Genomic DNA, 15,225 nt, shown 5'->3' with positions numbered 1-15,225 from the left:
TGACCCAGGTACAGCCCACTGAGATACCACCAAGTAGGCTACATACTGTTACTCTCCTCCTACTGGTCCTAGTCCTGTATGTCTCAGATGCATAATGTCCCTCCTTGTGTGTATGCACTATGCCCACTCCCTTCCCTCCTGTGTTCATACAGAATGATCACAGAGGCCTCCTGCGCTTACTATGACAGGCCGATTACTATTACCGTATAGCAGGTTATTTTTGTGGAGAGAAAGCATATTAACCCTAAGACACTGCATGTTACAGTATGGCAGGCCTGCTGTCTGCAGGGCGGCTCAGTCTAACCTGCACATGTGGAACCTGTAAATCAACCAGGGCTCCAGCTGTACTGGTGAGAGACGCAGTGAACCAGTGGGCAACATACAGGATGGGGAGGCGGGACCAGCATGAGGGAGCCCCAGTATGGGGGCACTGTGGCTGGGGTTGGGCTGCTGTCTCATGCTGATCCACGGACATCTGCCATGTCCCCAGAACAATGCGTTTTGTGGTGTTCTATTTTTAGGTTGAGTGACTGGCATTGCAAGGCCACAAGGCAGTGTCGATTGAGGAGGTGATTGACAAGCGTACTCTTGCATCTCAAATTGAGATTTGCGCTACGATGTCATTAGGATACTTGACATCGACTAACGTTGGAAGCTCGCTGACTATTGATTCAATTATCCAATAGAGTCAATGACTCCAATCCATACACCTCAGAGTTTTCCTCATCGATCCACCCACTCCGTGACTACCTTTCTCAGATCCGACTCGATCTTTCTCGCCACTCAGCCCCTAACAATTCTCCTCAACTGGAAACGAATAGGGACTATATGTGTCTAAACACACTTGAGGGTTTGTCGTTGCGAATTGTAAAATCACTCTTGGTATGAGAGCAGAAATGCTGTATTGTGGGTCTTCTCTATCCTGCGGTGACCTGCATCATTAGGAGCTCATTCTTTGGCCTGCCCTTCTCTAACCCACGTTATCACATGCCTAAGAGCTTTCTCTCCCCAAAGATGGACTCTCAGAGCCAAGAAACACTGTTAGAGGACCTTGCCAATGTGTCTGCTCTGCACTCTGAAACATGTTCTGTTGAGCAAAATAATTTCCTGAGATCCATTGCCGTCAATCGGAATGGACAGGGGAGTAGGCGGGTAACAAGTCTTAGTCAAGTTGTGTTTTTTCCTATAAGAAAGGTTGGATAGGCTGTTTTTCTTTACCTGCAATATGCACCTCGAACTGGTGGCAATGTTGTGGATAAGAAAAGTGTGTAGCCAGAGACATCATGCCCAATGAAACCGAAGGGCGGTAAAATATATCTTACAAAATCTATGTGCAACGAATTAATGCAAAGATCAATTCCGTTGCCCCTCAAAATGTGGTTGACTGACACTTCTGCTTGTAGCTATGTGGTTTCAGGTTAGATTCATGAAGTGGAGACAACGGTCAGTGGTGTGTATTCTTGGAGTCAGTCTTTAGACAGCTGTGTAGATGGATGATTTGTACAGAGAGAGGTGAAAGAAGTGACTATGTCATTGTCATTGGGAATTCAACTAAGCCACTAAACCGGGGGTCGGCAACCCGCGGCTCTAGAGCCGCATGCGGCTCTTTAGCGCTGCCCTAGTGGCTCCCTGGAGCTTTTTCAAAAATATGAAAATGGAAAAAGATGGTGTGAATATATTTTTTGTTTTAATATAATTTATTATCCAATGCTGTAAAAATGTGTATAATAAATTTTTAATTTCAACATTTCAGTCAATGAAGATTTACGTCATAGCCTGCGACACACGTTTCTTTCAGCTCGGCGTAGTGCCAGACAGGTGGCTGTTGCAAACAAACCGGCGGGTGTGTCATGGGCCATGGATCCCAAAGGGAAAAAGAGAAAGATAGCTGAGGAGAACAGAGGATTCCACAGTTCTTGGACCGAATCATTTGCTTTCATTGCCAATGCGGAAGGATTGCCTGCATGTTTGCTTTGTAATGAGAAGTTGTCAAATAACAAAAAGAGTAACGTGGAAAGACATTTCCATTCTTCCTGACAGTTATAGGAACATGAAGAAATATGCATTTGGAGTATTATCCATCTTTGGATCAACATACCTGTGCGAGCAGATATTCTCAAACATGAACTACATAAAATCCAAATACCGCACCCGCCTCACAGATGAGAGCTTGCAGTCCTGCGTGAAGATTAAAGTTACATCTTACATGCCCGATGTTGAGAAGCTGTCCAGTGATGTCCAAAAACAGAAGTCACATTAAACGGGTAAGAACACAATCCTGTCATAGGCACATATTTAGTAACAAAGGGGCTGTTTTTATAAAGTGATTTCTGATTTTTGTCAGTATATATTTGGAATGACACATAGGGATATTATTGTGTTTTGTTGCTCAGGTCCGAGGATGGCTGCATTGTATTGTGCGTGTCAAAAGAGAAGAGGAGCTGCTGCACATTTGCAGAAAACTAAAGAGAAGAGGATAATGCACAGAAATCGAACTTAAACTGTATTATTTTAATTTGATATACTTTACCTTTTCAAAAGGCTGCTGTTTTATTGCACTCTGTCTGTTGCCCAGATAAGGGGGAAAAGAGAAGAGGATTGTATCGTATTATTGAGGATTGAAAAGGACTGCATTTTATTTCCATGGGGAGGTCTGAAATTACAGGAGGCCTATTATGCACGTTGCACATTTTGTTGTTTTTTCGAATCCTAAAATAAAAATGACATCAAAAATCTGATTTCTGTATTGTATTTCTATAATTTCATCAATGCAACGAAACATAATACATTAATATTATAATGGAAGTTAAACTTAAAGCACCATCGTACAGCAGAGTAGTCACGTGGTGCGTCATTCTCTCCAGGATGCGCTGCAGGTAAAATAAACGTTTAATCATGAATGCTCATTATGTATTTGTAGCCTACTTATCATTTTGATAGTAGGCTAATTTAGCTAATATAGACACTTACAGCATGTGTTGCCTTCATTATAAGGCTTATATAAGGCTTTTAATTTTTTGTGGCTCCAGACAGATTTGTTTTTTTGGTCCAATATGGCTCTTTCAACATTTTGGGTTGCCGACCCATGCACTAAACCAATACCATGCACTAAACCAAACCATGACTCTCCACTATGTAGTGGAGAGTCATGGCTCTAATTAGTGGTTATATCTGAATCAAAGGAAGGTTGGATGAATTGAACATGGTAGTGAGGTGATGAAATAGTGTGCATTTATGGGGGGTCGGAGTTGAGTGTGTGTGTGTTTGTGTGTGTGTGTGTGTGTGTGTGTGTGTGTGATGGGAGTAGTGAGTCTTCTGACCCTTCAAGACTACAGAAGTCCTCACAGATACTCTACCGTAGGGCCTATACTACTCATATCACAAAACGCCGCTCTATTTCCTGGCAGTGTAACTTCTGCTAATTCCTGACCCACACAATCCAGGATGTAGCTTGCTACTGCTCTGATAAAGAACAGACACAGTTGTGTATTTAGAAGACATTTACACAGCCTTATGACCGCACACAGAAACATCGCCAAGACACGCCATGAAGAAGGATTCTCCGCATGACACTCGTCTGACCTTTAAATCGTTTTGATCTGTATTGATTGGGTGTGTTGTGTATTTACCAGACAGTTTACCAGCGAATCCAACTCAATTGACATCTGCGTCCTGTCATGTTGTGTCTATTATGTACTCAACTGATAAGTAGGGCGATCCGAGGCAGCAGTAACAGAGTCGCTCAAGAGGAAGAGACGGTTTTCCTGTGTGAGTACAGTTGTTCTGCCGTCTCTGTTTCTCGGCAGAAACGTTTAGCGTGTCATGTCACAGGCTGTATTTCATCTCTAGTGTCAAACATCTGCGCAACCGATGCGGGACCTTAAAGCCTCTGAGGGCCAACCGAGCCGATCTGATTGGCTCTTGAGCAAATTAGATTGGCCAAGGCTCATTAATAAACACAATGTTGGATTGTGGGAGATTGATTTGGGCTTTCTCAATGACACCCCGAGGGAGGAAGTGTTGGTGTCCTGCCATCTCATTCTGTTAATGTCTAAAGGGGATGCTGGTTTGTTAGTGCTCTTTCATTGCCGGATGTTGGGTATTAGGATATATTCAAAATGAATACAAATGGTAATAGTATTAATACTACACATCATTATTACCTCTTTGTTGCAGATTTGATTTCAATCGCAATAAGGAAAGGACTCTGGAGTATTGCAAAGGGGATAGGGGGATACCTAGTCAGTTGTCCAACTGAATGTATTCAACTGAAATGTGTCCCGCATTTAACCCAACCCCTCTGAATCAGAGAGGTGCGGGGGGCTGCCTTAATCAACATCCACGTCTTCGGCGCCCGGTGAACAGTGGGTTAACTGCCGTGCTCAGGGGCAGAATGACAGATTTTTACCTTGTGACCAGAATTGGGGTCAGTTGAGCATTGTTGTTTTATGAAACTAAGTGATCATTTGAAACTTGAAGGGACAACAATAACCAAGCTTTCCCAAAATATAGTCAGCACATCCTTGCTGAACCAAATAGAGTATTCTACTGCGCCAAATGACACGGTATGCATCGACTAGTCCACTGAACCAACCTGCCTGCAGTCTTTAACAATGCTTTTAAAGCCCACTCCAAGATGCATGATGAAATGCATTAGGGCAACACTATCATTAGTGTAAAGTCAAAACTACAACACCATGTTTAGAAGCACAGAACAACACTTTACAGCTAGGCCATATTGGTCCTACAAAGTATGTAGGCTGGCTGAATTACATCATGCTGCATCAAGATAGATTGCAGCAATTCTATCTCACTTCTCTTCTGTTTCAACCACTTGCATTAGGCTTACCTAAAACCTGCATTTATGCAGCATATTTCACAGAGCAGTTTGGATTGAATTCACCCTTCTGCCTGCAATGAAGCTAGCAGTAATTGAGTTCCTGTATCTGTAAGGCTCTATCAAACCACCAATGCTCAGCTACAGTTACATTTAACAGAGACTTCCACTCTAGCTGGGGGAAAAAACACAGCCCCAAAGTGCTATAAGTCACGCGTGCCATAGAGGTCCATACATCAGGGGTGCTCAGTGGAGGCGGCATTCCTCCCCAAACACTGCAAAATAAAAAACATAAATATGTCTTTCCCCTCCACACGGGCGAGACATGTCAGACTGCAGATAAACAACCTGTGGATAGGCAAGGGCCACAGCCCATTTCCAAGACTTCACAGATTTGTTCCAAGATGGCGTAGCAGTCGGATGTGTGTTTTGTCTTGTCCTGTGTAAATATCGTTTTCCTCGTTTTTTTCTTGATATATTTAGTATATATTTTAATTCTCACTTTGCATCTATGGACTGAATATACTTTCCTGCAACCCGCCTCACCCAATGTGGTAAGGATCTGCTATTTTTATACTTTAGAACCGGAACCCCCATCAGAAGCTAGCCAGCTAACTAGCTAGTAGTCAGTTAGCCACTGCTAGCGGTCTTCACTGTTAACGCGGACACCAGTCAGCCTCAGCTCAGTCAATACCTGCCAGTCTGCACAGCGCAATATCAACCCAGAGCATATCGGACTTTATTTTCTCTACCACATATCCGGATTCCTACCGCAAGCTCTGAATCTTTACACCGGATCATCGCAGCTAGCTAGCTGCAATCCGAGTGCCTACGCCTGGCTAACGTCTCTGTCCCAAAACAAGCACCAGTTATCCATGAGCTAGCCTCGAGCTAGGCCCATCTCCCGGCTAGCCAATGAGGTCCACCAGCTAATTCTTGGGCTACAATACCTCTTTCGCCAATTGGCCTGGACCCTTTAGTGCCGACATGGAGCCCCGCCGATCATCACGACTGGTCTGCCGACGTAATCGTCCGAGGGGGTTTCAACAGGCTCTTCCGTTACGACGTCGCCGAAGGCCCATCTGCTAACCCCGGCCCGCTAGCTGTCTGAATCGCCGTGTCTCCAGCTCGCCTAGTGTAGTAGAGACTACTGAATCGGCTCCTTGACTCACCTATTGCAACTCATTGGACCCTATGATCACTCGGCGATCACTTTTACTCTCTGTTCCGAACGCACTAGACGACCAGTTCTTATAGCCTTTAGCCGTACCCTTACCCTACTCCTCCTCTGTTCCTCTGGTGATGTAGAGGTTAACCCAGGCCCTGCAGCCCCCAGCACCACTCTCATTCCCCAGGCGCTCTCATTTGTTGACTTCTGTAACCGTAAAAGCCTTAGGTTCATGCATGTTAACATCAGAAGCCTTGTCCCTAAGTTTGTTTTATTCACTGCTTTAGCACACTCCACGAACCCTGATGTCCTAGCCATGTCTGAATCCTGGCTTAGGAAGGACACCAAAAATCCTGAAATTTCCATCCCTGACTACAACATTTTCTGACAAGATAGAACTGCCAAAGGGGGCGGAGTTGCAATCTACTGCAGAGATAGCCTGCAGAGTTCTGTCATACTATCCAGGTCTATTCCCAAACAATTCAAGCTTCTACTTTTAAAAATCCACCTTTCCAGAAACAAGTCTCTCACCGTTGCCGCTTGTTATAGACCCACCTCAGCCCCCAGCTGTGCCCTGGACACCATATGTGAATTGATTGCCCCCCATCTATCTTCAGAGTTCGTACTGTCAGGTGACCTAAACTGGGATATGCTTAACACCCCGGCCGTCCTACAATCTAAGCGAGAAGCCCTCAATCTCACACAAAGTGTCACGGTTGTCGTATGAAAGAGACCAAGGCGCAGCGTGCATATCATTCCACATCTTTATTTCTATGTGAAACTATGCAAGACAGACAATAAACTATAAACAAAAACAACAAACCGTGACGAAGAGGTGCTACATGCATAAACTCAAAATAATCTCCCACAAACACTAGTGGGAAAAACAACAACTTAAATATTATCCCCAATTAGAGGCAACGATGACCAGCTGCCTCTAATTGGGAATCATACAAAAACCCCAACCTAGAAAAAAGAACCTAGAACACAACATAGAAAATGTAAACTAGACAAAAAACCCAACATAGAAAAAAGAACCTAGAACACAACATAGAAAATGCGAACTAGACAAAAAAAACAACATAGGAAAAAGAAACTAGAACCAAACATAGAAATAAATAAACTAGACAAAACACCCCAGTCACGCCTTGACATACTTTTCTACCATAGAAAAATACGAGCTCTCTATGGTCAGGACGTGCCACAAATTATCAAGGAACCTACCAGGTACAACCCTAAATCCGTAACCATGGGCACCCTCTTAGATATCATCCTGACAAACTTGCCCTCTAAATACACCTCTGCTGTCTTCAACCAGGATCTCAGCGATCACGTCCTCATTGCCTGCGTCCATAATGGGTCCGCGGTCAAACGACCACCCCTCATCACTATCAAACGCTCCCTAAAACACTTCAGCGAGCAGGCCTTTCTATTCGACCTGGCCCGGGTATCCTGGAAGGATATTGACCTCATCCTGTCAGTAGAGGATGCCTGGTTGCTCTTTAAAGGTGCTTTCCTTAACATCTTAAATAAGCATGCTCCATTAAAAAAATGTAGAACTAAGAACAGATTTAGCCCTTGGTTCACCCCAGACTTGGTTTCACCTTTTTTTTTTTTTTACACCTTTTTTTCATCGGTTTTAGTACAGGGACACAGTCTTGGAAATTCGTGTTTGGGTGCGCCATGAAGACAAGACGCACCTGCTAAAATCGGTTTCCTATTGAACATTCTTCTTTCCATAGGAATTATCATAGTTTGATTACGGCCAAAGGAAGTGTTGCCTTTGGGGATGACCAGTACAATATACCTGCTGGAGCGCGTGCTACGGGTGGGTGTTGCTATGGTGACCAGTGAGCTGAGATAAGGCGTGGCTTTACCTAGGAAAGACTTATAAATGACCTGGAACCAGTGGGTTTGGTGATGGATATGTAGTGAAGGCCAGCCAATGAGAGCATACAGTATCAGTGTCATATTTGATTATATAGTATGTACTGACATTCTGAAGGGATTCTTCCAGAGATGTTTGAAGCACATCATAACATGTAGCATACACATTTACTTTTTAATATATTTTTTTGTACTTTTTACCCCAATTAGTACTTACCATATTGTCCCATTGCTGCAACTCCCTCTCGGGAGAGGCATCCGTCCACCGAAACACAACCCTGCCAAGCCGCACTGCTTCTTGACACACTGCTAGCTTAACCCAGAAGCCAGCTGCACCAATGTGTCAGAGGAAACACTGTACAACTGACGACCGAAGTCAGCATGAATGCGCCCGGCCTGCCACAAGGAGTCGCTAGAACGCGATGGGACAAGGACATTCTAGCAGGCCAAACCCTCCCCTAACCTGACATCATTGAGTCAATTGTACACCACCTCATGGGTCTTCCGGTCGCGGCCGGCTGCAACACAGCCTGGGATCGAACCCGGGTCTGTAGTGATGCCTCTAGCATTGCAATGCAGTGCATTAGACCGCTGCGCCACTCGGGAGACCACGTGTACTTTTGTTATATAGACTATGTATGCCTGTACAAAAGATGGTCTCAACTTGGGAAAATATCTTAAATATTTGGAGGGAAAAAAGAACATGTTCTGGCTGACTACAACTGATACATTTTGATGACTCTAAAGCCCGTTATCCTACACTACATACTGGTTTAAGTGTATTTTTCTCTCTCCTTTTATGTGTGTAACATAACACTAATTGTGGCAGTCTTTCAAATTTACGTCTTTCATCTCTTGACTGACACAGTTCAACCTAGCCTGCTGGCTTCCTTCCTTTTATCTGTCTGAGAAGGAGGTTGGAGACGACCAAACCTGCTGAGGTCCAGGCAGTGCGGGTTGTTGCACACCTGGCAGTCATTAGCCTGCTAAACCGCAGCCTGATTGGCTCATAGCAGAGGTTAATCACCATGCTCAATGGATCACTTTCTACCCAGAGGTGTCTGGCTGTAGCCCATTCGCTCGCCTGCCGCTGGGTGTCAAATAACACCATGGAGACAGACAGACATACGGACACAGACGTATGTGCACACACACTCACCATTTTTTACTTGCCAAGTTGACACCAACTGTAATCACTGAGGTAGATAATACTGTATGCATGCCCTGTTAATGCCTTTCAAGTAGAACCTTAAACCGCAACCCAACAGGAAGGGCAATAAAATATCAGAATAGTACTACAGCTTCTCACTTAAATCATCTTTGAATTGTATATTTACAACATAACGTTGAACACAGCTACCTTAGCATTTGATTTACAGACAGACAGTATTCAGCGTTGCTGCCTCCCCACTGTACTCTGGATGTCAGGCAGACTGCAGTGCGGATGAGTGTTGGATGAGTAAACTGAGCTCTAGGAGTTAAGGGTATCAGGGATCCCATCTCAGTGCGAGGCTAGGACAGAGGGGTCACAGCCGAGCTAGAGAATCCCCCCTTTGCCAAGTCCTCCTCCAAATCCCTACATCAAATACATCTGAGGGGATTGTCTGATTCCACCCGGGATCTTACCATTAACATATGGAGAAATCCCGGGATTTAGGGAACTTGGCTGGTTGGAGAGGAAGGATATTGAATAAAGATGTAACAGTCAGTTGAAGAGTAAACATATAGTGCTTTTCTCCAACGGAGAGGATTTTGGCGTACATGCGAAGAAGAAGAGTGTTCAGCTGTAAACCTCACTTGTGCATACGTTTAGCAACTCCCATACAGCTTTTTAACATAGTTTTATTTTAAAATGTTCCAGAGTTGATGGTTTTATTCAATGCCTAGGGTGCTGCATTAAATCCTCACATGTAACATTAAAGCATAAATGCAGTAAAATATACTCAGACACACATTCCCTGACCCAAATACGGTATGGTACATGCATACAAGCACAAAATAACATGTGAATCCTTGCAAAGATTCTGTTTATAGGCCTCCCGAGTGGCGCAGCGGTCTAAGGCATTGCATCGCAGTGTTGCGGCATCACTACAGCCTGGGGTTCGATCCCAGTCAATTGGCCCAGCATCGTCTAGGTTCGGGAAGGGTTTGGCCGGGGAGGGCTTTACTTGGATCATCGCACTCTAGCGACTCCTTGTGGCGGGCCAGGCACCTGCAAGCTGACTGCGGTCGTCAGGTGAACAGTGTTTCCTCTGACACATTGGTGCAGCTGGCTTCCTGGTTAAGCAAGTGGGTGTTAAGATCATGTTTTGGAGGAGACATGACTCGACCTTCACCTCTCCCGAGCCCGTTGGGGAGTTGCAGTGATGAGACAAGATCGCAATTGGATATCATGAAAAGGGGGAAAAAATATTTTAAAAAGCAAGAAATATTCTGTTTATAATGTAGAAAAATGTACCATCCTAAATAACTCCTATTGTAGTTAGTATTTTATATTTATTGAAACTCCAAATAGCTTATAAAGGATTAACGAGTAGCCTAAACAGTTCCATAATTTAGTACTTCAATATGCATTGTTAATATGTCAGAAGTCTCCCTTGGGCAACTGTGGTACAGGGCCACTTCTCAGACTTATGTTGAAAAGGATGTTAGACATGGGTCAGAGCCCTTCTGTAGCGTGTGTCATGTTATCAACTCTGACCCCTGACTGATGGCTGTCTACTTGACCCCGTCCCATGAGGAATAACATGTATGTGGAGCTATCTCATGCCCGGCCGACCCCCGGAAACACTCTCCCTGACCTCCCAGTCCACACACACACACACACACACACACACACACACACACACACACACACAAAACATATCCTGGAAACGAAAAACTTTCATGTGAGGCCCCATCCATTTGTTAGTCACTTTGCAACAACATTGATGTTTTGGTTCACAGCACACCTTCTAAACAATTTACAACCATCATTTTCTTCGAATATGATTATACAAAACTTAGTAAAACAAGATTAGACACAAATGATTAGAAATAAGATCTGTCCACAGATTGGCAGTGTGAATGGTTGATGAGACCAACAACAGTAAGTAATGCTGTTGTTGGACAGTATTGATCCTCTTAGGTAAATTACAATTTGAACCCAAATCCATTGAGCTGATTGTTACATTCTTAGGAATTATAGACATCGATAATGTGTAAACAGATGAGTAACTAAATTCATGTATTCTGTCATTTGAATGATGGTCCCCACAAATTTTGGCTGTTTTATGGACATCTAACATCTATTTCCCCTCCCTGCCCCTCTGCGGTAAGAATTTCTTTCTTCCCATCTTTCTCTTTTATATATATATATCTCTCTCTCTCTCTCTCTCTATCAGTCTTTATTTCCTTTCCTGCTCTTTCCTCCCTCCATCTTTCTCTAAAAAGACACCTCACAGGGTCTAAGACCTAATTTTGAGACCCATTCTGTAAATGTTGATACATGAGTGTTATCAAACTAATGTGTTGATACAATGGAGTTAACTACAATGCTATTTGTGGGTCATGACTAAATTACTGTACAACACACTATTTCAATTGCAACCCGCTATTTCACCAAGCTAACAATTTCAGTCCATTATATAGATTGCTCCTTTGTATGGTTTACGGAGAGACATAACATTCAGCAATTATGGTAACCTGATTCACAATGGAGCGAAAACCAAAAAGCAAATTTCTCAAGCCTGTGTGGTCATGGTTCAGTGGGAGCTGTGTAGTTCTGAGCTACAAGGTCAGCCCGTAAATACTCTTTCAACAATGTCAACAGTATTTGTACAGTGACGTTAAGCAGTATTGTTGACGCCAGTTTACAGTATATTGTAATATGGGCATGGTAGGCATTGTCCTTTTGGGGTGAAATAAGACATTGCATAATGGGAAAATATGGTGGAGGAAAGCAATCGCTAAGACGAAAAGTAGCTGCACACACTGCTTCATATTTAAAAGACAGAACAAGTGATAATATTTTCACAAACACCGTATTCCCTTGCTGTAATATGGATGAGATACTGATACTGTTTCCTCAGATGATTTCATGTTTATATGGATGCAAGCTATTGCCAGCACAAACATCATTATTAACCAAAGCTTCAACACAATGTAAAGGGAAGAGTTGCATAGACTCTCCAAGACGTCTGCATCAATCCCATAATGCACTGCTACTGTGTCATCTGGAAATGACTATGTCACACCCTGAGAAGAGAACCAGGCTAAATGACTTACTTCTCCAACTACCTACTCACAAATATGCTTTGAATAACCAAGATCTACATTACGATGTATTGATTTAATATCTTTATTATATTTTATTTATTATGCTGGCTGGATACTGAATAAAACAGTTTTGCAGAGTCTTACTCAGCCTCTGTGCTTTGGAAATCATTAAAATAGGGAGAACAGTAAGACGTGACAGTTATCCCTTGCTGTATATGATTTAGATTAAGGATTAGAATCTTATATTTCTCTGGGCAATAATTTCACTTCTTTCTAACCAAGACCGATTTGTCTGCCTTGAGAGTAAGACACAACGAAGGAGCTGGCAGTAAAGCAAACATTTCCTGGCAAAGCTTCACATTGTTTATGATAAATGGGCAACGCTTGTGCACCGGTGGACTACATATTTAAATGACCATCTACGGATTCCAATGGCTGCGTGTGGGTTTGTGGGCCGGTATGTGTTTGTATGTGTGTGTGAGTGTGCATGACCGTACTATTTTTGTTTATGTGTCTTAACAAATGTGTCTGTCTGCTTCGGTGTAGATTGTGCTATTCCAGTAAAGCCCCACCACCGGTGCCCAAAAGAATCCAAAAACAAAACAAAATGTCATGGTATCTCTCGCTACAATCTCGTACAACAAATGCTAATTGAAGAACTTGTCGCAGATTGTTTGGGATTCCGAAGGGGAGGTGCCAGAGCCGAGGAGAACCGAACATAGATGGCAGCCCTCTCCAACCAGTTTGTTTGAGGCCTGGACCTCTGGTTTGTTTTGGCCAATGTTCCTGAGAAGCAATGAGTGATTATCATACCACAACTAGTTGCGAGAACAAATCTATTTATAGTGATCAGCAGGCCGATTAGATTGCTCCACTCAGTCTTGAACAGTCCGAGCTCAGACGAGCCTTCCTTCCCTAAAACCAAAATTTTGTCCCAAAGACGCCTCTTGCTGCCCCGAAGACACAAACAACCACAGTTTCCCCCATCAAAATAGAAAGAGGTTACAGTATGTGTACGGCTCTTTGCTTATTTATTGTGTGTGAGGGAGAGAGAGAGAGAGAGAGAGGGAGGGAGAAACAGAGAGAAAGAGAGAGAGAGGGAGAGAGAGAGAGAGAAACAGAGAGAGAGAGAGAGGGAGAGAGAGAGAAACAGAGAGCGGGAGGAAGGGAGACCACATCGTCCAAAATAATCTACTTTGAGTGCAAATAAATCACTATCCCTGTTCAAGTGTCCTTTTACATAGATAAACACACCTGAATTATCACCCCTTGAACCGTATCCTACATTGTCCTCCTCTGCACTTAACAAATCTCCCTTTGCCAAACACCATGCCATAGGGAGAAGGAAGTCAGTGCCTGTGCGGTCAGTATCAAATGCTGAGAGGTAAAAAGGGAGTTATCCAATCCTCACAATGGGACAAATAAACCCGAATTTAGTCTCAGAGCAAATCAAAACAAATTGGTTGACCTTTCCCAATAGCGTTATTCGTAAAAAAAACATTTCTGTAGCCCACAGAGAAAACCTAGAGAGTGTGCGCACCAGGTCCTAACTCTTTAAGAGGCAGACTTCTTAAAAGTAAATCCTGTCGTCATATAATCCAAGACATTTCCACAAATTAGATATGACAATCGCCTCACTCTCTACCCGACGTTGCAAAACACCATTGAAGTATAGGCTTTTCAGCCAAGCTGTAAGTGTCTCCCTTCCCGGCAAAATAAATGGCTATAATGTCTTTGGAAAACAAACAGAAGTCCATCTAAAGTTGAAAAGAGGACATTTAGAAACTGAAGTAGCTTCTTATCAGAAGGGACAACAAATCCGGTGAATCACCTCAATTGGAATTTACAGACCATCTCCTCTCAGAGACATTTGATTGCTCGGAACTTTCTGTAATATTCTAGTAGTTTTCCACATCTAACGAATCCAAGCATCTGCCACAGTTTGAAGCATATTTAACCCTCTAAAGAAGCAAAAAGTTGCACCCCTTATTCAAGAACCAAGTATCAAGTATAAATAATGCAAAGCTGAAATGTCTTGAGTCAATAGGTATTCAATCATTTTCTTATGGCATGCCTAAATAAGTTCAGGGGTAAATATTTACATAACAAGTCACATAATAAGTTGCATGGATTCACTCTGTGTGCAATATTAGTGTTTAACATGATTTTTGAATGACTACCTCAACTCTGTACATGCAAATATCTGTATGGTCCCTCACTCGAGCAGTGAATTTCAAACACAGATTCAACCACAAAGACCAGGGAGGTTTTCCAATGCCTCTCAAATAAGGGCACCTATTGGTAGATGGGTAAAACAAAAAGCAGACAGAATAACCTTTGAGCATGGTGAAGTTATTAATTACACTTTGGATAGTGTATCAATACACCCAGTCACTACAAAGATACATGCGTCCTTCCTAAGTCAGTTGCCGGAGAGGAATGGTGACTTTAAAACAGTTACAGAGTTTGATAGGCTGTGATAGGAGAAAACTGAGGATGGATCAACAACATTGTAGTTACTCCACAATACTAACAAACGACAGAGTGAAAAGAAGGAAAACCTGTATAGAATAAAAATATTCCAAAACATGCATCCTGTTTGCAACAAGGCACTAAAGTAATATTGCAAAAAATGTGGCAAAGCAATTCACTTTTTGTCCTGAATACAAAGTGTTATGTTTGGGGCAAATCCAATACAACACTTTACTGAGTACCACTCTCCATATTTTCAAGCATAGTGGTGGCTGCATCATGTTATGGGTATGCTTGTAATCGCTAAGGCCTGGGGAGTTTTTCAGGATAAAAAAGAAATGGAATTGGAGCTAAGCACAGGCAAAATCCAAGAGGAAAACCTGGTTCAGAATAATAGGCAAATGTTGCACAATCCAGGTGTGGAAAGCTCTTACAGACTTACCGATGAAAACTCACAGCTGTAATCGCTGCCAAATGTGCTTCTTCAAGGTTTTTACTCATGGGTGTAAATTATATATTTCTGTATTTCATGTTCATATATTTGCATAAATTACTAAAAACATGTTTTCACGTTGTCATTATGTATCGATGGGCAAGAGGAAAA

The 15,225-nt window shown here is 42.9% G+C and overlaps 1 protein-coding gene and 1 long non-coding RNA gene across 6 annotated transcripts in view; one reads left to right on the top strand and one right to left on the bottom strand.

Moving 5' to 3' along the window:
* LOC115175995 (angiopoietin-1) overlaps positions 1 to 15,225 on the bottom strand; it is an 80,058-nt gene that overhangs the window by 14,064 nt on the left and 50,769 nt on the right. The window lies entirely within an intron of this gene.
* Positions 2,177 to 2,486, top strand: LOC115175996 (uncharacterized). Its single transcript, XR_003872137.1, has 2 exons — positions 2,177 to 2,264; positions 2,394 to 2,486. It is a non-coding gene; the product is annotated as an uncharacterized LOC115175996 (long non-coding RNA).

The sequence above is a fragment of the Salmo trutta genome, chromosome 36 (genome assembly GCF_901001165.1).
Source record: "Salmo trutta chromosome 36, fSalTru1.1, whole genome shotgun sequence".
NCBI classification, from domain to species: domain Eukaryota; kingdom Metazoa; phylum Chordata; class Actinopteri; order Salmoniformes; family Salmonidae; genus Salmo; species Salmo trutta.
The sequence above is the reverse complement of the archived record's forward strand: the minus strand, read 5'-3'. Positions and strand labels throughout refer to the sequence as shown.